The sequence below is a fragment of the Trichosurus vulpecula genome, chromosome 1 (genome assembly GCF_011100635.1).
Source record: "Trichosurus vulpecula isolate mTriVul1 chromosome 1, mTriVul1.pri, whole genome shotgun sequence".
In the NCBI taxonomy this organism is placed as follows: domain Eukaryota; kingdom Metazoa; phylum Chordata; class Mammalia; order Diprotodontia; family Phalangeridae; genus Trichosurus; species Trichosurus vulpecula.
Genome location: NC_050573.1, coordinates 317,518,351 through 317,546,264, shown reverse-complemented (window position 1 = coordinate 317,546,264; position 27,914 = coordinate 317,518,351). Strand labels below are relative to the sequence as shown.

Below are 27,914 nucleotides of genomic sequence, written 5' to 3'. Positions count from 1 at the left end.
ACTTGCTAAAAATATTTTCATACATATGAGTGGTGTATTAATTGTATGAGGAGTCTGTTAGTGATGAATCATTTTTAACAAACAGAGGTGTAAGGCATTCCCCTGTTACCTAGTATTTTGTATATATGACAGTAAAAATTACCATACTTGATAAATAAATCCAAATCCTTTCACCCTAAATTTAGAGAGTTTTATTCCTTTTTATTCCAACAAATCTTTCCACTTTCCCTGAGTTTTACTGCACCACTGGCCAGGAGATGTAAAGCCATGGGAAATGCTTTATATTCTGCTATTTTTACTCTTTTGGATGAAGTTGTAGCTGTGTCACCTCTCATTACCAGGACCACCTTCTGAACAATCATTTGTTCAGAATCAGCTTGTTCAGCCACAAAATGTATTGTACATTCAGTGATTCTGACTCCAGTCTCAAGAACCTGCTCTTGGGCATCTGAACTCTTGAAAGAGAGGAGCAATGATGGGTGGATGTTGAATATTTTACCATTCTACTTTTGGACATAATTACCAGATAAAATTATCATGAATCCTACAGGACAGACTAGGTCAATGGAGAATCCTTCAAAGACACTGTCAATTTCACTCTCAAATTCTGAGTGACTTTTATATAATTTATGAATAATTACCTTAGTAGGAATTCCAACACTTCATGCTTTCTCTAGACCTCCCACATCATCTTTGTTAGAGATAAAAATAATAATTTGTGCACAACTAGTTGGTTCCTGAGTACTATCTATTGGGGCTTAGAAATTTGTGCCTTTTCCAGATATTAAGACAAACACTTGTACTCTCTTTTGTTGGACAAGAAAACCCTTTAAAGATTCATTCACTAATGTAATGGATCCATTTATTTGCATTGTTTGTATCAGATGATTGACTTTCATACAGGAATAACCTGTAGCACAAGTAACTACATGCCAAATTATCCTGGCTTCCTCCTCTTGCTGGTGTATATCCTTCAGAACTTGCTCAGCCAGATCTTTCCATACCACTGTGACAGCCCTGATTCCACAACTGAATGGCTTAGGCATTTCCTCCTCTGAGAGGCAAGCCTCATGTGGAAGCCATGAGAATATTATAGGGATCTTACAACATTGAGCATCTTTAAATTCACCCTAAATTTCTCTGGAAGAACTCTAGGGATGTTCTCAAGTAGTCCTCCTCCAGAAATATGGGCAAAGGCCTTAACATGCCCTGAATAAAGAACAGGTAAAAATGTTTGGCTATAGATTTTTCTTTGTAAGCAAGATTTTTGTTATTCTTTTTAGATGGAAGTTTCAAGAATGCATTAACATGGCAATCTCTAGTTTCCAGGTATTAGATAATAACTCCCAGAATAGCTCCAAGAATCCTAGATAGTAATTCCTGATAGACAGTCCTATTGAGACTGCACAGTGAGATATGTGGTGACATAATGTGATACTACATTTGTGTTGATTGATGATAGTGCTAAAGTTAACCTGTGAGTTTAATGTTGGCAAGATGCCTTCTTTGTCTGTTGCCCTATAAAGCAAGTGGGCACTGGTCAGTGAGTAGGGAACCCACAGGGGAATATGACAGTGTAATTGTGTGTATGCCTTGATCTGCCCCCATCAATGCTTGTGGAGAATCTGTGTTTGCCTTCACTGACCCCTTTGAGGCTTACGGGATTCCATAGGAGTTGTAGCTCCTACTATATTCTTACTGGCCCCTGTGAGAAGGGTGATTAGGGAATGCTGTAGTAGATGGTGCTCCCACTATCACAAAACCCTTTGAAAAGACTAGACTAGAATAATGCAAGACTATTAACCACTCCACAGCTATCTTCCTGCACTTCCTGTCTGCCCAGATCAAGAGTGAACCTGTTAGTGGCTAGAGTCTAAAAATTCTAATGCCTCCCATGTGTTATTTGTGAAACAATTTTCTTTGGATTTTAAAACAACTCCCCTTGAATTTTATGACCACATCCATCAGGTACTAGAGAGGAAAACTGGAGGCAAGAATTTTCTACAATCTTCCTTATAAGTCTGAAACCATTACTATGAACCCCAGAAGAAATTGTTCCAATGATAACAAACAATCTTCTTTGTAAGTCTGAGTCCAATATTATGAATTCCAGAAGTCATTCCAATGATAACATCCCCCTCAGTGATTCTGTCCAGTTGAGGGAGCTTTCAATCCCACTACACAGCACCAGCAGCAAAATTAGCAAGTTCATATTCTCTAGGAGGACAAATGCCAGGCATTTTAGCTGTCCTACTTTTTTACATGCCTTTGCTATACCATCAATGACAGTTTCAGGTATGTTGAAATCTAGTTTTCTAGAGGAAAAGCAATCAAGGAAGAACAGACGTTCTGATTCATGAGCCAAATGTGTGTCCCTGACATACATTGCAACCAAATCTTGTGATTAGCATGACTATTGCAATGTTGAATCTTTAATTTGATTCCAACTCCATCTGATCCAGAAGCCAGAAGAGGATCTTTAAAACCAGCTGCTTTCAAGTCAAAGAGACCAACAAATATTCCAAGGTCTATGTCACATCCCAGCCTTGAGGTGACTTTTGCTAAAGGCTTAATTTTCTTTTTTTGAGATTGTTTTATTTTTTAGTTTACAACACTTGGTTCTACATAATTTTGAGTTCCAGATTTTCCTCCCCCCCTCCTACCCTCCCTCCCCAAGACAGGCTGGAATCTGATATATCTTCTACATGTAATTTCACATTGAATTTATTTACACACTAGTCAAGTTGTAAAGAAGAATTATGACCAATGGAATGAATCATGAGAAAGAAGAAACAGAACCAAAACAAAACCCCCAAAACAAAAGCAAAAGAGAAAAATAGGGAAAAAAGGTAAGCATAAAGTGTGCCTCAATCTGCATTCAGACTCCATAGTTCTTTCTCTGGATGTAGATAGCATTCTGCATCGTGAGTCCTTTGGAGTTGTCTTTGTACCATGTGTTGCTGGAAGAGCAAAGTCTATCAGGGTTAGTCATCACAGAATCCATATATCTATGGTTGTGTATAATGTCCTGGTTCTGCTCTACTCACTCAGCATTATATTGTTTAGGTTTTTCCATGTTGTTATGAAGTCCGTATCATCCCCACTTCTTATAGCACAATAGTATTCAATTACTTTCATATACCACAACTTGTTCAGCCATTCCCCATTTGATGGGCATCCCCTTGATTTCCAATTCTTTGCTACTGCAAAAAGAGCTGCTATAAATATTTTTTACCATATGGGTCCTTTTCCCATTTGTGAGATCTCTTTGGGATACAATCCTAGAAGTGGTGTTGCTGGGTCAGAGGGTATGAACACTTTTATAGCCCTTTGGGCATAGTTCCAAATTGCTCTCCATAATGGCTGGACCAGTTCACAACTCCACCAGCAATGTAACAATGTTCCAATTTTCCCACATCCTCTCCTGCATGTTTCATTTTCCTGTTTTGTCATTATAGGAAATCTGACAGGAGAAATGTGGTACTTAAGAGTTGTTTTGATTTTCATTTCTCTAATCAGTAGTGATTTCAAGCTTTTTTTCATGTGCCTATAGATAGCTTTAATTTCTTCCTCTGAAAATGGCCTGTTCATATCCTCTGATCATTTCTCAATTGGGCAATGACTTGTATTCCTATCAATTTGACTCAGTTCCCTTATATTTTAGAGATGAGGCCTTTATCAGAGACACTGGTTGTAAAGATTTATTTCCAATTTTCCGCTTCCCTCCTAATCTTTGCATTGGCTTTTTTAATGCAAAAACATTTCAATTTAACATATTCAAAATTGGGCGGCTGGTAAGCACGGACTAGAGTGAGCTCCGTACCCGAGTCCCTCCAAAAACCTATAAAAATGGCTCTGAACCAATTCTAGAACAGCAGAACCCACAGAACAGCAGAGGGAAGCAGGGCTCCAGCCCAGGACAGCCCGGATGGTCTCTGGGTGAGCTCTATTCCACACGGAGCTGGGAGCTGGGAGCTGGGAACAGAGTGGAGCAGAGCCCAGCCTGAGCGGCGTGGACAATCCAGACCAGAGGCCGGGCGGAGGGGGCCCTAGCGCCCTGAATACGTGAGCAGTTACCAGACCCCTCGACCCACAAACACCAAAGACTGCGGAGAAGGTTAGTGGGAAAAGCTGCGGGAGTGGAAGGAGTTCGGGGTTCGGCTTCCAGCCCCGGGGGCAGCGGAGGTGGGGCAGCTACAGCTGTTGTTACTTCCGGCTCCAGGCCCACCTGGTGGGGGGAATTAAGTGGCGGATCACAGCAGGGGTGCACAGCCTGCCGAAGATCTGAGCCCAGTCTGGACTGGGGGTCCTTGGGGAAGGAGGAGTGCGGCTCTGACAGAGCTGGCACCTCCCCCCCAAATGTAGAACATAGAACTCTGTAATCTACAAGCAGTCATACCCCACTGAAAAACTCAAGGGTCAAGTTAGTTGGTTGGGAATATGGCCAGGACGCGAAAACGCGCCCAGATTCAGTCTCAGACTTTGGATTCTTTCTTTGGTGACAAAGAAGACCAAAACATACAGCCTAAAGAAGACAGCAAAGTCATAGAGCCTACAACCAAAGCCTCCAAGAAAAACATGAACTGGCCCCAGACCATAGAAGAACTCAAAAAGGATTTGGAAAAGCAAGTTAGTGAAGTAGAGGAAAAATTGGGAAGAGAAATAAGAAGGATGCGAGAAAACCATGAAAAACAAGTCAATGACTTGCTAAAGGAGACCCAAAAAAATACTGAAAAATACACTGAAGAAAACAACACCTTACAAAATAGACTAACTCAAATGGCAAAAGAGCTCCAAAAAGCCAATAAGGAGAAGAATTCCTTGAAAGGCAGAATTAGCCAAATGGAAAAGGAGGTCCCAAAGACCACTGAAGAAAATACTACTTTAAAAATTAGATTGGAGCAAGTGGAAGCTAGTGACTTTATGAGAAATCAGGATATTATAAAACAGAACCAGAGGAATGAAAAAATGGAAGACAATGTGAAATATCTCCTTGGAAAAACCACTGACCTGGAAAATAGATCCAGGAGAGATAATATAAAAATTATTGGACTACCTGAAAGCCATGATCAAAAAAAGAGCCTAGATACCATCTTTCAGGAAATTATCAAGGAGAGCTGCCCTGATATTCTAGAGCCACAGGGCAAAATAGAAATTGAAAGAATCCATCGATCGCCTCTGCAAATAGATCCCAAAAAGAAATCTCCTAGGAATATTGTAGCCAAATTCCAGAGCTCCCAGATCAAGGAGAAAATACTGCAAGCAGCCAGAAAGAAACAATTTGAATATTGTGGAAACCCAATCAGAATAACCCAAGACCTGGCAGCTTCTACATTAAGAGATCGAAGGGCTTGGAATGCGATATTCCGGAGGTCAATGGAGCTAGGATTAAAACCTAGAATCACCTACCCAGCAAAACTGAGTATCATGTTCCAAGGCAAAATATGGACTTTCAATAAAATGGAGGACTTTCAAGCTTTCTCAGTGAAAAGACCAGAACTGAATAGAAAATTTGACTTTCAAACACAAGAATCAAGAGAAGCATGAAAAGGTAATCAAGAAACGGAAATTGCAAGGGACTTACTAAAGTTGAACTGTTTTGTTTACATTCCTACATGGAAAGATGATGAGTATGATTCATGAGACCTCAGTATTAGGGTAGTTGAAGGGAATATGCATATATATATATGCATATATATATGTTTATGTATATATATAAGTGAATGTGTATGTATGCATGTATCTATGTGTATATGTATGTATGTGTATGTATGTGTATATATATATATATGTAAAAGAAAGAGAGCAGACACAGGGTGAGTTGAGGATGAAGGGAAGATAGCTAAAAGAAATAAAATGAAATTAAGGGATGAGAGAGTAAATTACTGAGAGAGGGAGATAGGGAGAGATAGAATGGGGTGGATTATCTCCCATAAAGGTGGCAAGAGGAAGCAGTTCTAGGAGAGGAGAGGAGTGGGCAGGTGAGGGGGGAATGAGTGAACCTTGCTCTCATCAGATTTGGCCTGAGGGGGAATACCATACATACTCAGTTGGGTATCTTACCCCACAGGAAAGAAGAGGGAGGAAGATAAAAAAAAAAAAAAATAAAAGGCAGGGGGATGATGGAGTGGAGGGCAGATGGGGGTGGAGGTAACCAAAACAAACACTTTGGAAAGGGGACAGGGTCAAGGAAGAAAATTCAATAAAGCGGGATGGGTTGGGAAGGAGCAAAATGTAGTTAGCCTTTCACAACATGAATATTGTGGAAGGGTTATACATAATAATACATGTGTGGCCTAGGTTGAATTGCTCAACTTCTTAGGGAGGGTGGGTGGGAAGGGAAGAGGGAAGGGAATTTGGAACTCAAAGTTTTAAAATCAGATGTTCAAAAACAAAAAAACTTTTTGTATGCAACTAAAAAATAAGATACACAGGCAATGGGGCGTAGAAATTTATCTTGCCCTACAAGAAAGGAAGGGAAAAGGGGATGAGAGGGGAGGGGGGTGATAGAGGGGAGGGCTGACTGGGGAACAGGGCAACCAGAATATACGCCATCTTGGAGTGGGGGGGGAGGGCAGAAATGGGGAGAAAATTTGTAATTCAAACTGTTGTGAAAATCAATGCTGAAAACCAAATATGTTAAATAAATAAATTGCATTAAAAAAAAACATATTCAAAATTATCCATTTTGCATTTTGTAATGCTCTCTATCTCTTGTTGTGTCATGAATTCTTCCCTTTCCCATAAAGCTGAGAGGTAAACTATTCCTTGCTCTGCCAATTTGCTTATACTATCAGCTTTTATTCCTAAATCATGAATGCATTTTGACTTTATTTTGGTATATGGCGTAAGATGTTGGTCTATGCCCAGTGTCTGCCTTACCATTTTCCAATTTTAACAGCAGTTTTTGTTAAATAGTGAATTTTTAGCCGAGAAGTTGGATTCTTTGGGTTTATCAAAGAGTAGATTATTGTAGTTGACTTCTCCATCTTGTGTATCTATCCTATTCCACTGATCCACCACTCTGTTTCTTAGCCACTATCAAGTTGTTTTAATGACTGCTGCTTTATAGTACAGTTTAATATCTGGTATGGCTAGGCCACCTTCCCTAGCATTTCTTTTCATTAATACCCTAGATATTCTAGACCTCTTGCTCTTCCCAATGAATTTTGTTATTATGTCATCCAGCTCTATAAAATAATTTTTGGTAGTTGGCTAAAGTTCTTTATTATTTAAAGTAGTTTCTTACTTGATTCTCTAGAATTCTCTAAGTAAATCATCATATCATTTGCAAAAAGTGATAATTTAGTTTCTTCTTTGCCTATTCTAATTCCTTCACTTTTTTTCTTCTCTTATTGCTACATTTAACCTTTCTAGTACCAAATACAACAGTTGGGGTGATAATGGACATCCTTGTTTCACTCCTGATCTTATTGGGAATGCATCTATCTTATCCCCATTACAAATAATGCTTGTTAATGGTTTCATGTAGATGCTATTTATAATTTTAAGGAAGGTTCCATTTATTCCTATGCTTTCTAGTGTTTTTAATAGGAATGGGTGTTGTATTTTCTCAAAGGCTTTTTCTGCATCTATGGAGATGATCATATGGTTTCTGCTAGTTTTGTGGTTGATATGATCAATTATGCTGATAGTTTTCTTAATATTGAACCAGCCTTTCACTGCTGGAAGAAATCCTACCTGGTCATAGTGTAGTATTCTCCTGATAAGTTGCTGCAATCTTTTTGCTAATATTTAATTTAAAAATTTTACATCAATATTCATTAGGGAAATTGGTCTATAATTTTCTTTCTCTGTTCATATTCTACCTGGTTTGGGTATTAGTACCATATTTGTGTCATTAAAAGAACTTTGTAGGACTCTTTCTTCACCTATTTTCCCTAATAGTCTATAAAACATAGGAATTAATTGTTCTTTAAGTGTTTGATAAAATTCACATCTAAAACCATCTGGCCCTGGAGATTTTTTCGTAGGGATTTATTGATAGATTGCTCAATTTCTTTTTCTGAGATGGAGTTATTTAGGAATTTTATTTCCTCTTCTGTTAACCTGGGCAATTTATGTTTTTGTAGATATTCATCCATATCCCTGAGATTGTCAAGTTTATGGGCATACAATTAGGCAAAATAATTCCTAATTATTGTTTTGATTTCCTCTTCATTAGAGGTGAACTCACACTTTTCATTTTTGATACTGGTAATTTGATTTTCTTTTTTTTTTAATCAAGTTGACCAAAGGTTTATTAAATTTATTGTTTTATTCATAAAATCAGATCTTTGTTTTATTTATTAATTCAATAGTTTTCTTGGTTTCAATTTTATTAATCTCTCCTTTGATTTTCAGTATTTCTAATTTGGTATTTAATTGGGTATTTTCATTTTTTTTGTAGCTTTTTCAGTTGCATGCCCAATTTATTGATCTCCTTTTTCTCTATGTTATTCATGTAAACATTTAGAGATATAAAACTTCCCCCAAGTACTACTTTTGCTGCATCCCATAAGTTTTGGTAAGTTGTCTCATTATTGTCATTCTCTTGAATGAAATTATTAATTGTTTCTCTGATTTGTTCTTTGGCCCACTCATTCTTTACAATTAGATTATTTAGTTTCCAATTCATTTTTAGCTTATTTTTTCGTGGTTCTTTATTACAAATATTTTTATTGCATCATGCTCTGAAAAGTATGCTTTGACTACTTCTGCCTTTCTGCACTGGATTGTGAGGATTTTATGCCCTAGTACATGGTCAATTTTTGAGTATGTGCCATGTCCTGCTGAGAAAAAAGTATATACCTTTTTATCCCCATTCAGTTTTCTCCAGAGGTCTATCATATCTGCCTTTTCTAAAATTCTGTTCACCTCTTTAAGTTCTTTCTTATTTATTTTGAGGTTAGATTTATCAAGTTCAGAGAGGGGGCAGTTGAGGTCTATTTCTTTCTGTTTCAACCGTAACCACTCCTCAAAGAATCTGCATGGCATGCCACTTGGTACATATATGTTAAAAAATGATATTGCTTCATTGTTTATCGTGCCTTTTAGTGGGATTTAGAGTCCTTCCTTATCTCTTTTAATTAAATCTATCTTTAGTTTTGTTTTCTCTGAGATTAGGATTGCTACTCCTGCTTTTTTTTTTAATTTAGCTGAAGCACAATGTATTTCACTCCAGCTTTTTACCTTTACCCTGTGTGTATCCCCCTCTTTCAAATATGTTTCTTGTAAACAGCATATTTTGTAGTTTTACATATTTTAATCCATTCTGCTATCTGCTTCCTTTTTATGGGAGAGTTCATCCCATTCACATTCACAATTATGATTCCTATCTGTGTCTTTTTCTCAATCCTATTTACCCTGTGTTTATGCTTTTATTTCTCCCTTTCCCCTTTCACTCCCCAACAAAGTTTTGCTTTTGACCACCACCTTCCTCAGTTTATCCTCCCTCTTGATTCCCCTCCCTTATTTTACCATTTTCTACTTGCTACTTCTTCCCTCCTTTCTGACCACCCCCTCCTTTTTGTCCCAATTTCCCCTCCTACCGCCTGTAGGACAAGTTACATTTCTGTACTTATCGGGGTATGTTATCCCCTTCTTGAACCAGGTCTGATGACAGTAAAGGTAAAATACTACTCTTTTCCTCCCTTCTTTCCCTCTACTATAATGTGTTTTTGTGCCTCTTCATTTGATGTAATTTACCCTTTTCTACTACCTCCTTACCTCTTCTCCCATTACCTTCCCTTTACATCTTTTAATTATGTTTTTATTCTTATATCAATTGTTTTATACAGACATCCACAGTCTGTGTGTATTCCTTTCTTTTTCTTTTTTTTTGTTATTGAATATATTTAGTTTTCAGCATTGATTTTCACAAGAGTTTCAATTAAAAATTTTCTTCCCATTTCTACCCTCCCCCCCACTCCAAGATGGTATATATTCTGGTTGCCCTGTTCCCCAGTCAGCCCTCCCTTCTGTCACCCCACTCCCCTCCCATCCCCTTTTCCCTTCCTTTCTTGTAGGGCAAGATAAATTTCTATGCCCCATTGCCGGTGTTTTTGATTTTCTAGTTGCATGAAAAAAAAAATTTTGGTTTGTTTTTGAACATCTATTTTTAAAACTTTGATTTCCAAATTCTCTCCCCTCTTCCCTTCCCACCCACCCTCCCTAAGAAGTCAAGCAATTCAACATGGGCCACATGCGTATCATTATGTATAACCCTTCCACAATACTCATGTTGTGAAAGACTAATTATATTTGCTTCTTCCTAACCTATCCCCCTTATTGAATTTTCTCCCTTGACTCTGTCCCTTTTAGAAAGTGTTTGCTTTTGATTACCTCCTCCCCCATCTGCACTCCCTTCTATAATCCCCCCTTTTTCTATCTTCTTCCTCCTTCTTTCATGTGGAGTAAGATACCCAATTGAGTATGTATGGTATTCCCTCCTCAGGTCAAATCTGATGAGAATAAGATTCAGTCATTCCCCCTCACCTGCCTTCTCTTCTCTTCCTAGAGAACTGATTTTTCATGCCCCTTTTATGTGAGATAATTTACCCCATTCTATCTCTCTCTATCTCCCTCTCTCAATATATTCCTCTCTCATCCCTTAATTTCATTTTATTTCTTTTAGATATCTTCCCTTCATCTTCAACTCACCCTGTGCCCTTCTCTCTTCTCTCTCTCTCTCTCTCTCTCTCTCTCTCTGTATATATATACATATATATATATATATATGTATATATATACACAAACACACACATACATATATTCATATATACACACTCACACATATATATATGTATTATATGTATGTATGTATATATATATATGTGTGTATATATATATATATATATATATATATATATATATATATATATATATACACATATTCCCTTTAGCTACCCTAATACTAAGGTCTCATGAATAATACACATCATCTTTCCATGTAGGAATGTAAACAAAACAGTTCAACTTTAGTAAGTCCCTTGCAATTTCTTTTTCTTGTTCTTTTTCTTGATTACCTTTTCATGCTTCTCTTGATTCTTGTGTTTGAAAGTCAAATTTTCTATTCAGCTGTGCCCTTTACACTGAGAAAGCTTGAAAGTCCTCTATTTTATTGAAAATCCATATTTTGCCTTGGAGCATGATACTCAGTTTTTCTGGGTAGGTGATTCTTGGTTTTAATCCTAGCGCCATTTACCTCCGGAATATCATATTCCAAGCCCTTCGGTGCCTTAATGTGGAAGCTGTTAGATCCTGTGTTATCCTGATTTTTTTCCCAATACTCAAATCGTTTCTTTCTGGCTGCTTGCAGTATTTTCTCCTTGGCCTGGGAGCTCTGGAATTTGGTGACAATATTCCTTGGAGATTTCTTTTTGGGATCTATTTGAGGTGGCAATCTGGGGATTCTTTCAATTTCTATTTTGCCCTCTGGCTGTAGAATATCATGGCAGCTCTCCTTCATAATTTCTTGATGGATGATATCTAGGCTCATTTTTTGATCATGGCTTTCAGGTAGTCCAATAATTTTAAATTATCTCTCCTGGATCTATTTTTCAGGTCAGTGGTTTTTCCAATGAGGTATTTTACATTGTCTTCCATTTTTTCATTCCGTTGGTTCTGTTTTATAATATCCTGATTTCTCATCAAGTCACTAGCTTCCACTTGCTCCATCTAATTTTAAAGTAGTATTTTCTTCAGTGGTCTTTTGGACCTCCTTTTCCATTTGGCTAATTCTGTCTTTCAAGGCATTCTTCTCCTCATTGGCTTTTTGGAGCTCTTTTGCCAGTTGAGTTAGTCTATTTTTTAAGGTGTTATTTTCTTCAGTGTATTTTTCAGTATTTTTTTGCGTCTCCTTTAGCAAGTCATTGACTTGTTTTTCATGGTTTTCTCTCATCCTTCTCATTTCTCTTCCCAATTTTTCCTCTACTTTTCTAACTTGATTTTCCAACTCCTTTTTGAGCTCTTCCATGGCCTGAGACCAGTTCATGTTTTTCTTGGAGGCTTTTGTTGTAGGCTCTTTGACTTTGTTGACTTCTTCTGGCTGTATGTTTTGTTCTTCTTTGTCAGCAAAGAAAGATTCCAAAGTCTGAGACTGAATCTGGGTGCATTTTTGCTGCTTGGCCATGTTCCTAGCCAACTTTCCTGACCCTTGAGTTTTTCAGGAGGGTATGACTGCTTGTAGAGTAAAGAGTTCTATGTTCCAAACTTGGGGGGATGCACCAGCTCTGCCACACCAGCACTCCTCCTTCCCCAAAACCCCAAACCCAGACTGGACTTAGATCTTCAGCAGGCTGTGCACTCCTGCTCTGATCTGCCACTTAATTACTCCCACCTGGTGGGCCTGGTGCTGAAAGCAACTGCAGCTGTAGTTCTGAAGCTGCCCCACCTCTGCTGCCCCCAGGAGGGTGGCTGAATCGCAAACTCTATCCCCGTGTCCCCAGCAGCTTTTCCCACTAACCTTCTCTGTTGTCTTTGGTGTTTGTCGGTTGAGAAGTCTGGAAACTGCTGCAGCTCACTGATTCAGGGCGCTATGGCTCGCTCCACCTGGCTCCTGGTCTGGTTGGTCCACGCCACCTGTTCTGGGCTCTGCTCTGCTCTGCTCTGCTTCCAGCTCCATGGGGGATAGACCTTACCCAGAGACCATCCAGGCTGTCCTGGGCTAGAGCCCTGCTTCCCTCCAGTATTTTGTGGGTTCTGCAGTTCTAGAATTGATTCAGTTCCATTTTTTATAGGTTTTTGGAGGGACTTGGCAAGGAGTTCTCACTAGTCCATGCTTTCCAGCTGCCATCTTGGCTCCCTGTGTGTATCCCTTACAATTCTCATAATAACTGTAATATTCTCAAGATTGACATATATATATATATGTATATATTTATATATATATATGTATATATTTATATATATGTATATATATATACATATATATATATATATCATACATAAGATTATATAATCCTATATAAATATGTAATTAATTTGCCCTCATTGATTAATAATGTTTGTGGTGTTTTTCCCCCCTGTCTATCTTTTCATGTCTGTGTTCACTTTTATATTTGAAATCAAATTTTCCATTGAGTTCTGTCCTTTTCATCTGGAAGGTCTGGAACTCCCTTGTTTCATTGAAAGTTCATCTCCTTGCCTGAAAAATTATGCTTAATTTTGCTGGGTAGTTGATCCTTGGTTGTAGTCCCAGCTCTTTTGCCCTTTGGAATATCATATTCCCATTTCTCCTTTCATTTAATGTAGAAGCTGAAAGATCCTGCGTGATCCTTACCGTAGTTTCACGATATTTTAATTTTTTTTTTCTTTTTCACTGTTTGCAATATTATCTCCTTGACTTTGCAATTCTGAAATTTGGCTATAATATTTCTTGGTGTTTTCAGTTTGGGATCTCTTTCAAGGGGTGATCAGTGGAATCTTTCAATGACTATTTTACCCTCTGTTTCTAGGACCTCTGGGCAGTTATTGTTGATAATTTCTTCTTAGATACTGTCAAGGCTCTTTGTTCATTGTGGCTTTCCAGTAGACCAATAATTCTTAAGTTGTCTCTCCTGGACCTATTTTCCAGGTCAATTGTTTTTCCAATCAGGTATTTCACATTTTTTCTATTTTTTTCACTCTTTACATTTTGTTTTACTACTTTTTGATGGCTCATAGAGTCATTAGCTTCCACTTGCTCAATTATAATTTTTTATGACTTGCTGTCTTCATTTTGCTTTTGAGTCTCCTTTCCCAGTTGGCTGATTTTTTCTCTCAGGTTGTCATTTTCTCTGTTTAGATTCTGAATCTCCATAGCCATTTTGCCAATCTTATTTTTAAGGACTTGATTTTGCCAGTGTTTTTTTTTTTTTACATTTTTCCCCATTTCTCCTTTTACCTCCCTAATTTGATTTTTAAAATCCTCCTTGAGCTCTTCCAGGATTGATTTTTGGGCTTGAGACCAGTTCAAATTCCCTTTTGAGGTGTCAGATGTGGGTATAGTGTCATTTCTACCCTCTTCCAAATTGGTATTTTGAGCATGCCTGTCTCCATAAAAAGAATCAGTGGTCCTTGGTTTTCTGTGTTTATCTTCATGATGGTTAGCTTTTTCCTGGCTTTACAGTGAATTTCTGCTTTTAGGGCTCAGGGCTCTCTGTCCCAGGTTTCTTGTTCTGTGGCTTGTGAGTCTAGTTACTGCTTTGTGTATTATAGCCTTCAGTTTCCTGAGGTGTGGGGGAGGGTTCTGGCTGCCTGAAGTCTCTTCCCCTGGGGCTGCCTTCCAGCACTGTTCTCTTCAGCAATGGTCTCAGCTCTTTATTGTTTTTGCTGGTGTCTGCCACTTCCCCTGGGGGTACAAGGGTTCATCTGTGCTCCTGATGTTGGTCCCTCCTGGTTCTGCCCCTCTAGGACTCAGGAACTCCCACTGTTTGGCCACTGAAGCCCAACTTCTGTCTCCACTATTTCAGTGTTTTTTTTTTTTTTCTGGAGGAATTCTCTGGCTTGAGGCATCAGGGGGGTGGGGATTGGAGCCATTTACCTGGCCATTAAGTGTCCCAGAAGTTCAAGAAGACTGTGTTTTATACCTTTGGGCTGCAAGCCTCAGGAGTTGTGTCTCAGGTCTGGTGGCATTGCTCTGCTGCCTCTTGTGGCTTCTGCAGAAGTCCCATCCTGTGTTGGGAGGCATGGGGATCTCCACTGGCTTCAGGCACCCAGCTTTCTCCCAGCTTGGGTCGCTGACTGGTTTCCGCAGCTGCTTCCACTTTGGTATTGTCTTGTGCAGCTCTGCATGCCGAGTGCTCTCCCAGACAACAGATCTGTCCTGTGGACCTTTTGGACTCTCCTGGCTTGGAAATTTGCCCCACTCAGATGGCTAGCGGCTTCTAACTCTCTCAATTCTCCTCAGATTCACTTTCTTATAGGTATCTGATAGAGCTTGTGAGAGATCTTCAGTAAAATGCTGTTTTGTGGCCATCTTGGCCCCACCCCCAAGGCTTAATTTTCTTAACTAACTAATTGCCAGTTGCAATATCCACCCCACCTTCCTTGTAAGTCAGGCTTCTTGACTGCTTTACAAAAGACATTATCAGTAGACAATGTCTTCTCTATAAACTGCTCCTTCAAGAGGGCAGAGCCAAGAGTGAGAAAAGGCAGCAATGCACCTATGCTCTCCCCAAACCCCTCCAAATACCTTGAAATAATGCCATAAAACAATTCTTGTAACAGTAGAACCCACAAAAGGATGGGGTGAAATAATTTTCCAGCCAAAGACAAATTAGAAGGTCAGCAGGAAAGGTCTATCACAAATGGGTGAGAGCAGAGCACAATCCAGTGCAGGCCACTCCAACACAGACCCAGACCCAGCAAACCAGAAGCAAACCTTGGGAGCCAGTGAATCAACAGTGGTAGCAGCTGCTTCTGAAGCTTTCAGCCCACAGATGGTAAAGTGGGTCAAATGACTGGTCAGAGGAGATTAAAGGGTCTTTTTTGCTAGCACTGAGGCAAGACTCTGTTGTTTGCACATACTATCTGGGTCACAGTCCTGGGTGGCAGTCCCAGGGCAAGGAGCAGCATTAGCACACCAGAGCTTGTAGCAACAGAAGAGCAGTGACCCTTGTCACAGTTCCAGGGCAGAAAAGAATGGTTGTGGTAGCTCACAGGCCAGAGCACAGGCCAGGATAGTAGTAAATACATCTCTTCTTAGATCATACCACCTTGGAAGAACTGAAAAATTATTGGTCTCTTAAAGTATCTCTGAAAACAGCATCACAAAAATCCTGAAGCTTGAGACAGTATCCCCTCCCGCTATGAAAGCAGTCTCTTACTTTAACAAAGAGTTAAAAGTCAAGAAATAGATTGGAAAAGTTAGCAAATAACGGAATAAATATTTTTAAACAAAAAGTTACTATGGTGACAAGGAAGAGCAAAACGCACACTCAGAAGAAGATAACAAAATCAAAGCTCCTACATCCAAAGTTTCCAAGACAAAAGAAATTGGTTTCAGGCTACAGAAAAGCTCAGAAATAATTTTGAAAATCAAGTAAGAAAGCTAGAAGGAAAATTGGGAAAAGAAATGAAAGTGATCCAGAAAATAATGAAATGTTATCAGCAGCTTGGTAAAGAAGACACAAAGAAATACTGTAGAAAATAATACCTTAAAAAACAAACTAGGTGAAATGGTAAAAGAGGCACAAAAGCAATGAGAAGAAGTAAGCCTTGAAAAGCTCAATTGGCAAAATGGAAAAAGAGGCCCAGAAATTCATTGAAGAAAAAAACTCTTTAAAAAATAAAACTGACCAAATGGAAAAGGAGGTACAAAAGCTCACTGATGAAAATAATTCCTTAAAAATTTGAATTTAGGAAATAGAAGCTAATATATAACGTTTTTAAGAAATAAAAAAAAATTGTAAGGAATCAAGAAACAACCAAGCAAAACAAAATAATAATAATAATAATAATAATAATAATAATAATACACAATGTGAAATATCTCATTGGAAAAACAACTGATCTGGAAAATAGATCCAGGAGAGAGAATTTGAGAAATTATTGGACTACCTGAAAGACATGAACCAAAAAAGAGGCTAGACATCATCTTTCAAGAAATTATCAGGGAAAACTGCCCTGATCTGCTAGAACCAGAGAGTAAAATAGAAGTTGAAAGAATTTACTGACTACCTCATGAAAGTGGTCCCAAAATTAAAACTCATGGGAATATTGTGGTCAAATCCCAGACTTCCCATGTCAAGGAGAAAATATTCCAAGCAGACAAAAAGGCACAATTCAAGTATCATGGAGCCACAGTTAGTATAACTTAAGATTTAGCAGCTTCTACATTAAAGTATCTGAGGGATTGGAATATGATACTCCGGAGGGCAAAAGAGGTAGGGTTACAACCAAGAATCACCTACTCACTAAAACTGAGTGTAATGCTTCAGGAAAAAAAAGAATATTCAATGAAATAGAGGACTTTCAAGCATTTTTGATGAAACGACAAAAGCTGAAGAGAAAATTTGACCTTCAAACACGAGACACAAGAAAAGCAGTAAATAGGAAATGGAAATCATAATGGACTTAATAAGGTTAAACTTGTACATTCCTACAAGGAAAGATGATAATTGTAACTCTTAAGAAGTTTTTCATTATTAGGGCAGTTAGAAGGAGTATATATATATATATATATATATATATATATATATATATATATATATGTATGTATGTATATATATATATATACACACACACACATAGAGGGCACAGGAATGAGTTGAATATGAAGGGATGGTAGCTAAAAAAATAAAATTAAGGGGTCACAAAGAAAAAGAAAAGGGGGAGGTGGAATAGGGTAAATTAGCTCACATAAAAGAGGCAGGAAAAAGTTTTTACAGTACAGGGGAAGAGGGAGGAGTTGAGGGAATAACGAGTGAACCTAAACTCTCATCAGAATTGGCTCAGAGAGGGAATAACATAGACACTCAATTGGGCATAGAAATTTATCTCACTCTATGGGAAAGTAGGAGGGGAAAGGGATGTGAGAACAGGTGGTGGTAATGGGGGTGATGGAAGAGAAGGCAGATTTGGGGAGGGGATGGTCAGAAGCAAAATATTTTTGAGAAAGGACAGACTGAAAAGAGAGAGAAAGCCAAATAAACAGTGAGGATGGAAATAGGATGGAGAAAAAACAGCTATAGTAACTGTGAAAATACATTTTGAAAAAAAAGTTTCTCTGATAAAGACCTAATTCTTCAACTCTATTGAGAACTGATTCAAGTTTATAAAAATAAGAACAATTCTCCGATTCATAAATAATTAAGAGATAAGAAATTTTCAGATGAACTTATCAAATCTATAGCCATATGAAAAAATGCTCTCACTACTTATTGGAGAAATGCAAATTTAGACAATTCTGAGGTACTATGGTATACCTATTTGAAGGGCTAATAGTACAAAAAAGGAAAATGACAAATACTGGAGGGGATGTGAGAAAAAAATGAGACATTAATCTGCTGCTGGTGGAGTTGTAACTTGATTCAACCATTCTGTAGAGCAATTTAGAACTATGTCCAAAGGACTTTAAATCCATTCATATCTTTTGACCTAGCAAAAACAACTACTAGATCTGTATTCCAAAAGCAATAAAAAACAAAAAGGAAAAGGACTTATATGGACAAAAGTATTTATAGCAGGTCTTACCTGGTGGCAAAGAATTGGACATTAAAGGGATGTCCATCAATTGGGAAATGGATATACAAAATGTGGTATGTGATTATGATGGAATACCATTGTTATATAAGAAATGATGAGCAGGATGCTCTCAGAAAAACCTGGACATCTTTGGAAAAGGGACAGGGTCAAGGGAGAAATTTAAGTAAAGGGGGACAGGATAGAAGGGAGCAAAATATAGTTAGTCTTTCACAACATGACTATATATGGGAGTATTTTGCATAGTGATACATATGTGGCCTATGTTGAATTGCTTGCCTTCTTAGGGAGAGTGGGTAAGGAGGGAAGAGGAGAGAGAATTTTGAACTCAAAGTTTTAAAAGCAAATGCTCAAAAAAAGTTTTTTTGCATGCAACTTTGAAATAAGATATACAGGCAATTGGACATAGAAATCTATTCTTGCCCTACAAGAAAGTAAGGGGAAAAGGGATGGGGGGGGGGAGGAGGAGTGGGGTGACAGAAGGGAGGGCTGACTGGGGAATGGGGCAATCAGAATACATGCCATCTTTGATTTGGGGGAGGGTAGAAATGGGGAGAAAATTTGTGACTCAAAATCTTGTGGAAATCAATGCTGAAAACTAAAAAAAAAATTAAATAAAAAAGTATGGAATTCAAAAAAAGAGAAGAAAAACCTGGAAAGACATACAGGAGCTGATGCAAAGTGAAATGTATGGCGAACAAAGTAACAGCAATATTGTAAGATTGTAAGCTGTGAATTACTCAGTTGTTCTCCGCAGTACAATGGCTTATGGTGAAAACTGCTATCCATCCCCTGAGAAAGAACTGATGGTATCTGAATACAGACTGAATCATAGTTGTTACTTTATTTTTCTTGAGTTTTTTTGTCTATGTTTTCTTTCACAATATGACTAAAATGGAAATGTTTTGGATGACTAAACATGTATAACCTATATTGAATTGTTTGCCTTCTCAATGAGGGTGGGTTGGGGAGGGAGGAAGGAGGGAATTTGGAACTCAAACTTTTAAAAGTGAATGTTAATTGTTCTTACATGTAACTGGGGAAAAATAAAATGCTAAATATATATATATATATATATATATATGTATATGTATATTTAAAAATGAACTGCTCTTTCTAATTTTATAACAGTTATTCTTTATTGGCTTCTTCAAGAGCTGACATCAGATCTTTCTGGATGGCTGATATGTTAAGGATTCTACCACCATTACCTATTACTTTATTTTCTTTCAAGGGCTGATCCTGCTCAGAACACCTCCAGGCCTAGAGCTTTAGCCTAAAGAATTCCTGTTATATCTATTGCTTTGGTTTGCTTGCCATGACAACATTTACAGCAGCACTATCTTCAAGCCAGATTGGCAAAGAATTAGAAAGATGACCATCTAAAATTGATTGAATTACTTCATAAAAATCACTTTTAAGAAGTGGAAGAATTATGATATATGGAAATGTTATTAATATTAGTAATTATTAGTAATTATATTCTTAAAACTTACCATTACTAAGGTAATTTGAAAGAAAGGTTGGGACTGAATTGTGTACGATGAAGTGATTCTAAAGAACAAAGTTGGGCAGGAAAGTATTAAAAAGAGAAATTATCTCAAAAATGGGGTGTGAAAGGAAGAACTAATATAGAGGAAGCAGGTGGGGATAGAGTGCTGAAAATATTGGATCCTTTCTCTTTAGTCATGGCAGGGTAGGAGAAGAAAAAAAAAGAAATTTACAGAATAATTTTGTTGTATAATTCAAAAGATTATCAAGTTGTGCATAGCACATTTGCAGTTTACTGTATAATCATCTTTTTAAATTGAACTAGGTTGTGGAAATGTTTATTTTATTCCATAAATTAAAAAAAATTAAAATATGTAATCAAAAGTAGAATTATCTAACATTTTGGATCCCCAAATCTGCAATCAAACTCCAGACCTTTTGAGCTTTCCTTGGAAATCATTATACCAGAATACCATATCCCTACATATGGAATAACTTCTTGCTACATGCCATCTACTGCTCTCTGAAGAATTGTATTTTAAATTTTCAATAACATATCTTTAGGAACCTGAGGTGTTATATAATTAGCTTCCATTGCATGGTCTCCATATTGTAATAGCTTATGGTCCTGTGCTAGTAGCACGGAGGCCACAGTCTTCCTGTCACTGATAAATAAACAAGACACCTCTTCTGCTTTAAGAAATTCTTCAGGGGGTGGAACCAAGATGGCACCTGGAAAGCAGGGACATACCTAAGCTCTCCTCCAGGTCACCTAAAAATAGCTCTGAACAAATTATAGAGCTGCAGAACCCATGAAACAACAGAGGGAAGCAGGGCTCCAGCACAGGACAACCTGGACGGTCCCTGGGAAGGGTCTATGGCATGGAGCTGGGAGCAGAGGGGAGCAGAGCCCAGCATGGGCTGCGCTAGGACAATCCAGAGCAGGAATCAGGTGGAAAAGTCTGTAGGGCCCCAAATCATTGAGCTGTGGCAGTTACCAGACTTCTCAACCTAAAAATGCCAAAGATAACAGAGCGGGTTAGTGGGAAAGACTGCTGGGACAGAGTGAAAGGAATTCTTGGTCAGCCACCACCCAGGGGAAGGTGGATATGATGCAGCTCTGAGGCTGCTTCCAGAGCTACAGCTACAGTTGCTTCTGGTCCCAGGCACACCTGGTAGGAGGAAATAAGTGGCAGATTAGAACAGGCATGTAAAGTTTGTTTTGCCCTGCCTGGAACTGGGCTCCAATCCTGGTTGGCAGTTCTTTGAGGAGACAGACTCTTGGTGTGGCAGAGCTTGCTGTATAGAAGTAGCTCTGAAAACAGCAATGAAATCCCCTAGAAAACAGACTCAGATTCAGAATCAGACTTTGGAATCATTTTTGGTGACAAAGAAATCTGAAACATACAGCCAGAAGAAGTCAACAAAGTCAAAGAGCTTACATCAAAAGCCTCCAAGAAAAATATGAATTGGTCTCAGGTCGTGGAAGAGCTCAAAAAGGATTTGGAAAAGCAAGTTAGAGAAGTAGAGGAAAAATTGGGAAGAGAAATGAGAAGTATGGGAGAAAAAAAATGAAAAACAAGTCAATGACTTGCTAAAGGAGACCCCAAAAATACTGAAGAAAATAAAAGTGTAAAAATTAGACTAACTCAAACAGCAAAAGAGCTCCAAAAAGCCAATGAAGAGAAGAATGCCTTGAAAGGCAGAATTAGCCAAAAGGAAAAGGAGGTCCAAAAGACCACTGAAGAAAATACTACCTTCAAAATTAGATTGGAGCAAGTGGAAGATAGTGACTTTATGATAAATCAAGATATTATAAAACAGAACCAAAGGAATGAAAAAATGGAAGACGATGTGAAATATTTCATTGGAAAAACCACTGACCTGAAAAATAGATTCAGGAGAGATAATTTAAAAAATTACTGGAGTACCTGAAAGCCATGATCAAAAAAAGAGCCTAGATATCATCCATCAAGAAATTATGAAGGAGAACTGCCCTGATATTCTAGAACCACAGGGTAAAATAGAAATTGAAAGAATCCACCCATCGCCTCCTGAAAAAGATCCCAAAAAGCAAACTCCTAGGAATATTGTTGCCAAACTCCAGAACTCCCAGATCAAGGAGAAAATATTGCAAGCATCCAGAAAGAAACAATTTGAGTATTGTGGAAACATAATCATGACAATACAAGATCTAGCAGCTTCTACCTTAAGGGATAGAAGGGCTTGGAATATGATATTCCAGAGGTCAATGGAGCTAGGTTTAAAACCAAGAATCACCTACCCAGAAAAACTGAGTATCATGCTCCAAGGCAAAATATGGATTTTCAATATAATAGAGGACTTTCCAGCTTTCTCAGTGAAAAGAGCAGAGCTCAAAAGAAAATTTGACTTTCAAACACAAGAATCAAGAGAAGCATGAAAAGGTAAACAAGGAAGAAATATCATAAGGGATTTCCTAAAGTTGAACTGTTTTGTTTGCATTCCTACATGGAAAGATGATGTGTATAATTCAGGAGACCTCAGTATTGGGGTAGCTGAAGGGAATATATATCTATATATCTATATGTATATATCTATATATCTATCTATATCTATATCTATATCTATATCTATATCTATATCTATCTATCTATCTATATATATATATGTATATGTATATGTATATGTATATGTATATGTATATGTATATATATATATATATATATATATATATATATATATATATATATATACACACACACAGAGGCCACAGGGTGTGTTGAATAGGAAGGGATGATATCTAAAAAATAAAATCAAATTAAGGGATGAGAGAGGAATATATTGAGAGAGGGAGAAAGGGAGAAATACAATAGGGTAAATTATCTCACATATAAGTGGCAAGAAAAAGCAGTTTGTTGGAATGGAAGAGGCGGGAGGTGAGGGGTAATGAGTGAATCTTACTCTCCTCCAATTTGACTTGAGGAGGGAATAACATACCCACTCAATTGTGTATCTTATCCTACAGGAAAGAAGGTGGAAGAGGATAAAAAAGGGGGGATGATAGAAGGGAAGGCAGATAAGGGGATGAGGTAATCAAAAGCAACCACTTTCAAAAAGGGATAGCATCAAGGGAGAAAATTGAATAAAGCTGGATAGGATAGGAGGGAGGAAAATATAGTTAGTCTTTCACAACATGAGTATTGTGGAAAGGTTTGCATAATGATACATGTGTGGCCTATGTTGAATTGCTTGCCTTCTTAGCGTTGGTAGGTGGGGAGGGAAGAGGGGAGAGAATTTGCGACTCAATGTTTTAAAAGCAGATGTTCAAAAAAAAGTTGTTTTTGCATGCAACTGGGAAATAAGATAAACAGGCAATGGGGCATAGAAATCTATCTTGCCCTACAATAAAGTAAGGGAAAAGCAGATATGGGGCAGTGGGGTGACAGAAGAGAGGGGTGACTGGAGAATGGGGCAATCAGAATATATGCAATCTTGGAGTGGGGGGAGGGTCGAAATGGGGAGAAAATTTGTATTTCAAAATCTTGTGGAAATCAATGCTGAAAACTAAAAGTATTAAATAAATAATTAAAAACAGGAAAGTCTTCAATTACAGCAGTATCACCAACTGCTCCAAAAGCTCTATCCTGCATTCTGTCCTGAATTGCTTTGCAGGCCTCTTTTTTACTAGCTACAATTACTCTTTTTCCAGCAGCTAGACCAAAGCAGGAATGAAGTTGCAGGCTTATTCAGAGTTGGTAAAATATTTTCATATTGCAGTTGGAATGCCATGTCACTCCATAAACACTTGGTCAATTTTTTTTTCTTACTGGACTCTAACTGAGCTGCTTTTGCTATGGGACCATAATACCTCACTATTTAATAAGTCAGATTTCCAGCAATTCCAGCTGCAAGAGGAGCCACTGTTCCAACAACTAAAGTTCATTGTGTGATGACTGACTTTGATTGACTTAGCTCTTCTCAACAATGCAAGGATTTAAGACAATACCAAAATACTCATGATGGAAAATACTATCCACATCCAGAGAAAGAACCGTGAAGTCTGAATGCAGATTGAAGTATAATATTTGCTCTCCTTTTCTTTTGTTGTTTAGTTTTGTTTATTTTTCCTGGTTCCTCCCATTTATTCTAATTCTTCTCCACAAAATGACTAATGTGAAAATATGTTTAATAAGATTGTATATGTATAGGCCTATCAGATTGCAAACTGTCTTGGGGAGAGGGGGGAGGAGAGAGGTGGAGAAAATTTAAAACTCGAAAGCTTACGGAAATGAATGTTGAAAACTAAAAATTAATTAATTAATTAATTAATAAAAAGAAAAAAAAAAGAGAAAAATTCCAGAGTTCTTCTCTGGTTAAAAGGGAAGACCAAAAAAATTTTACATAGATTTTCCAGATAATAGGAGTGCTATGCCCCTAACCCCTGCAATGTGGAAGGGATAGCTATTATCCGGAAGTATGTTTAAGCAATGGAGTTGCCAAACAGAGTCTGACTTTATATGCAGTGGTATACAAAGGAACCTTATAATATCTTTTTGATCAGTTGCCAGTTCCCTTTACCATATCTAGCTTGAGAGCTCCTAAAGCTGCTCCTGCTTCTTTCAGTGCCATCTAGTCCCACCACTGGTATTCATTCAGATGGACTGCAGGGCATCCTCTATCCCTATTTCATAGATATCTCTTTTTGACCTTCTAACTTTTGTTGGGCCTGAAGAATATCTCACTCTAATCTTCTGTTGGCTCCGCTACTCTAAAATTCAATTTGAGGCCTTATTTTGAAATTGTTTAGAGGGGAATGTATGAGTGAGGGCCTTCTCTACTCTGCCATCTTGGCTTTAGCTCTGGAAGTAACCAATCTCAGTCTCTAAAACTTTAAAATATAGTTAATAATAGCACCAATTTCCTAGGGTTGTGAAGATAAAGTAAGATATTTTTAAAGAAGTTTTCAAACTTTTATATGTTATATCAAAGGTAGTAGCAGTAGAATAGTAAGAGTAGGAGTAGTAAGAGTATTAGTAGTAGAGTAAAATTTATTTGACACCCATTTCATCTGTGAAAATAAGTGACTTAAAGAAAAATAAATCACATCTGATATTGCTGACCAGTCCTCTTCCTTCTAGATATTCTCCTTTCTCTTTGCTTTTGACACTGTCTTCTGATGAATCCCCTGAATCTCTATAAAGGGAATTGAGATGTAGCATTTTAAAAATTAAATTTGATTCTTTTCAATTAACATAAATCCCTTCTCTCTTTCCGATTGAGTGAAATGCATTTCTGTATCCATCCAAATATTTGTGTAATTTTCTTTTCTGTGACTGGTTTAGACAAATGTCACTCACTGCTCCGAATCCTTCCTTCCTTGCTTGTATAGAATTTACTTTCTCAACCTTGATCATCTAAAATAATTTAGACTATTCTTTTTCTCTTTCCCTCAAAATTATTTATTTCTCTTTGTCTTTCTTTTTTTTATAAAATAAATTTAAATAAAAATGCAGGAAAACCACTCATGGGCTCTCTTTCTAAATACAATCCCTCTATTGCCCCTGATGACTTTAGGGCTCTGAGACAACATATGTGTCTTTTTACCATGTTAAATTGGAAACAATCTATTTTTGTTTAGGGTCTTTTGTTTCTTTTTTAATGATTGCTTGCACTTGTTGAACTTATTTATGTTTCTCTTGACTCCTGTGTTTGTTTTTCAAAGTTCCTATGAACTTCTGGTCTTGTCATTAATGAAAATAAGAAAACTCCTATTTCATTACAAGTCCATTTCTTATTTTTAAAACTATATACTTTGCCTTCTAGAATGTTGTATTCCAAGTTCTCCACTCTATAGAGTGCTGGCTACTAAATTGTGTGTGATACTGATTGTAGTTTCTCAGTACTTGAATTATTTCTTTCTGGACACTTGCAATGTTTTTTCCTTTAACCTGAATGATCTGAATATTAACCTCATCGTTTCTGGAAAATATTATTTTAGAATTTCTTTTAGAATGTCACCGGTGCATACTTTCTATTTCTATTTTGTCTTCTAGCTTTAAAATATCAGAGCAGTTTGTTTTCATCATGGTTTTCATGAAGTCTAAAAATTATTAATTATTTCTCCTTAATCTGTTTTTCATGTTAGCAGTTTATTTTCATGATAGTTTACATTTTTTTCTATTTTTAGGTTATTTTGTTTTAACATTTTTCTGTTCTTTCATTGAATATTATCTTCTAATTGGGCCATTCTAATTTTCAAAGAGTTTTTTGCTTACTTAATGTTTTGTACTTCCCATGCCAAACTATTCATTCTTTTTCCATCCACAATTCTCCTTTTCCTCCATATTTTCTTTCTGCATTGTTCTCATTTCTTTTCAAAATATATTTTTTTAAATATCTCTTGCTTTATCTTGACCAATAATTCCTTGAGGTTTTCCCTGTTGATATCATTGAGTCATTTTTTCATTCTGGTTTGTGTTTTAAACACACCTGAAACCTTACTCTAGGAGCCTGTTTCCTGCCTATAGTTAGAGCTAGGCTCTGCCTCCTTACAGAAATGTTGTCTATCCTGCCTTTGTGTTTTCTATGTTCCTACTACTTCACTTATGGTGATAAAGGTATTGTATATGTTGTTGCTGCTGCTGTTGTTGTTGTTTTGTTTGGGGTGGGTGGCAGCTAGGTGATATGATACGTGCATAGAGGTCTGGGCCTGGAGTCAGGAAAACTTAAGTTCAAATCTGTCTTCACAAACTTTCTAATTACAGGACCTAGGGCATATTTTCCCCCCAAGATAGTTCTAGATTTTAGTTGAGATTATATTTAGAAAGTTTAGCACAAGGCCTTAAACATAGACAATATAAAATTGATATTTATTAGTGGTATTTCAGCTTTTCTGGGAATCTCAGGCTAGAAACCTGTAAGTTTTCAGTACTCCTCAAATGGCCCAATCAAGGCAAAGTCTTATTGCTGCCCTCATGCTATGAGCTCTGAAAATTCCTGACCTCGTTTGAGTATGAGCAAGACACTTGTAGGCTTGACCCTGAATGGATTTTCAGTAGATTGCTGCTTGGTTCCTTTTGAGTCTGGGATTCTCACCTCATTTTTGTTTTATTTTGTTTTTTCTCTCTAGGCTTTCAATTGGGCTGGATAGAAATAAAACACTATATTTTTTGGAGGACAGAGATGAGGCAGTTGGGGTTAAGTGACTTGTAAGCATCAACTATCTGAGGCCAGAGTTGAACTCAAGTCCTCCTGATTCCAGGGCTGGTGCTCTATTCACTGTACCACCTAGCTGCCCCAAGATATCATTCTATAACTGAAGTCAAAGCCACATAGCCAGTCAGTGCTTACTTCTCAATTTGTTTCTTGCTCATTATATAATCAAAGACCCCCGATAATTCTAGTATATCATCTCCTGTCACAGATGCTCTACTCAGTTAATTCAGGCTCTATGACCCATGTATTAAGCAACAGAATACTCTGTACTTACATAAGTGTATCTGTGTCAGATTTGAGTTCTCTTCTTGCCTTGTTGTGGAAGCTCTCCCTTCCTGAAATTCTCACCAAAGCCATTCATGACTGAAAACTATAGCCATAGGTAACCTACCTGTTCTGTTAAAAATGATTGCTCCTGGATTTTCAATTATGACCACATCTAGTACATTTTCTAGATCTTTTTAATGAATTTGTTCAGTATAGCTGAGCTATATTTCTTCCTGCTGCTCCATTGACTTGGCTCCACACCGACAAAGAAACCACATTTTAAAGGAAGAAATATCAGGCCTTGGAAGCAAACTACCTATAGAGATTGTTGGAGATGGATGTAATTCAGAGGAGACAGGACAATTTTCACAAGGGCTTTTTTTCTTTGATACTTAGGTTCTTAAATCATTGAAGTATCATCAATTTAGTGTCAGTAATGACTGTGGAAGATATCTGATCATACTCATTTTATATTTTATAAGAACTAAAGAGTTTAAGTGACTTTCTCAATGTATCATAGTAGTAAAGGTTAGAGTCAGTATCTTCCCACAGATTTCTGGCTCTAGACCCTGTTTACTTTCTACTTTTGAGTGGAAAAGTATATTTTTCCCCTCTTATTTTACCTCACAGAGAGCTATATGAAGACCCTTTTTTGTTGCCTTTTAGTTTCCTGCACATATTTGATTTTGTTTTTAGTATAGAATTTAATAGTCAATTTTGAAAATACATTTCCTAAATTGATTAAACATAACTAAAATATGAAATGAGTTTAT

The 27,914-nt window shown here is 37.4% G+C and overlaps 2 pseudogenes; both read right to left on the bottom strand.

Moving 5' to 3' along the window:
• Nucleotides 1-191: 191 nt before the first annotated feature.
• LOC118837651 lies at nt 192-18,975 on the bottom strand (annotated as a pseudogene).
• Nucleotides 18,976-19,317: 342 nt separating this feature from the next.
• The window catches only part of LOC118837647, a 47,782-nt pseudogene continuing 39,185 nt past the window's right edge, over nt 19,318-27,914 (bottom strand).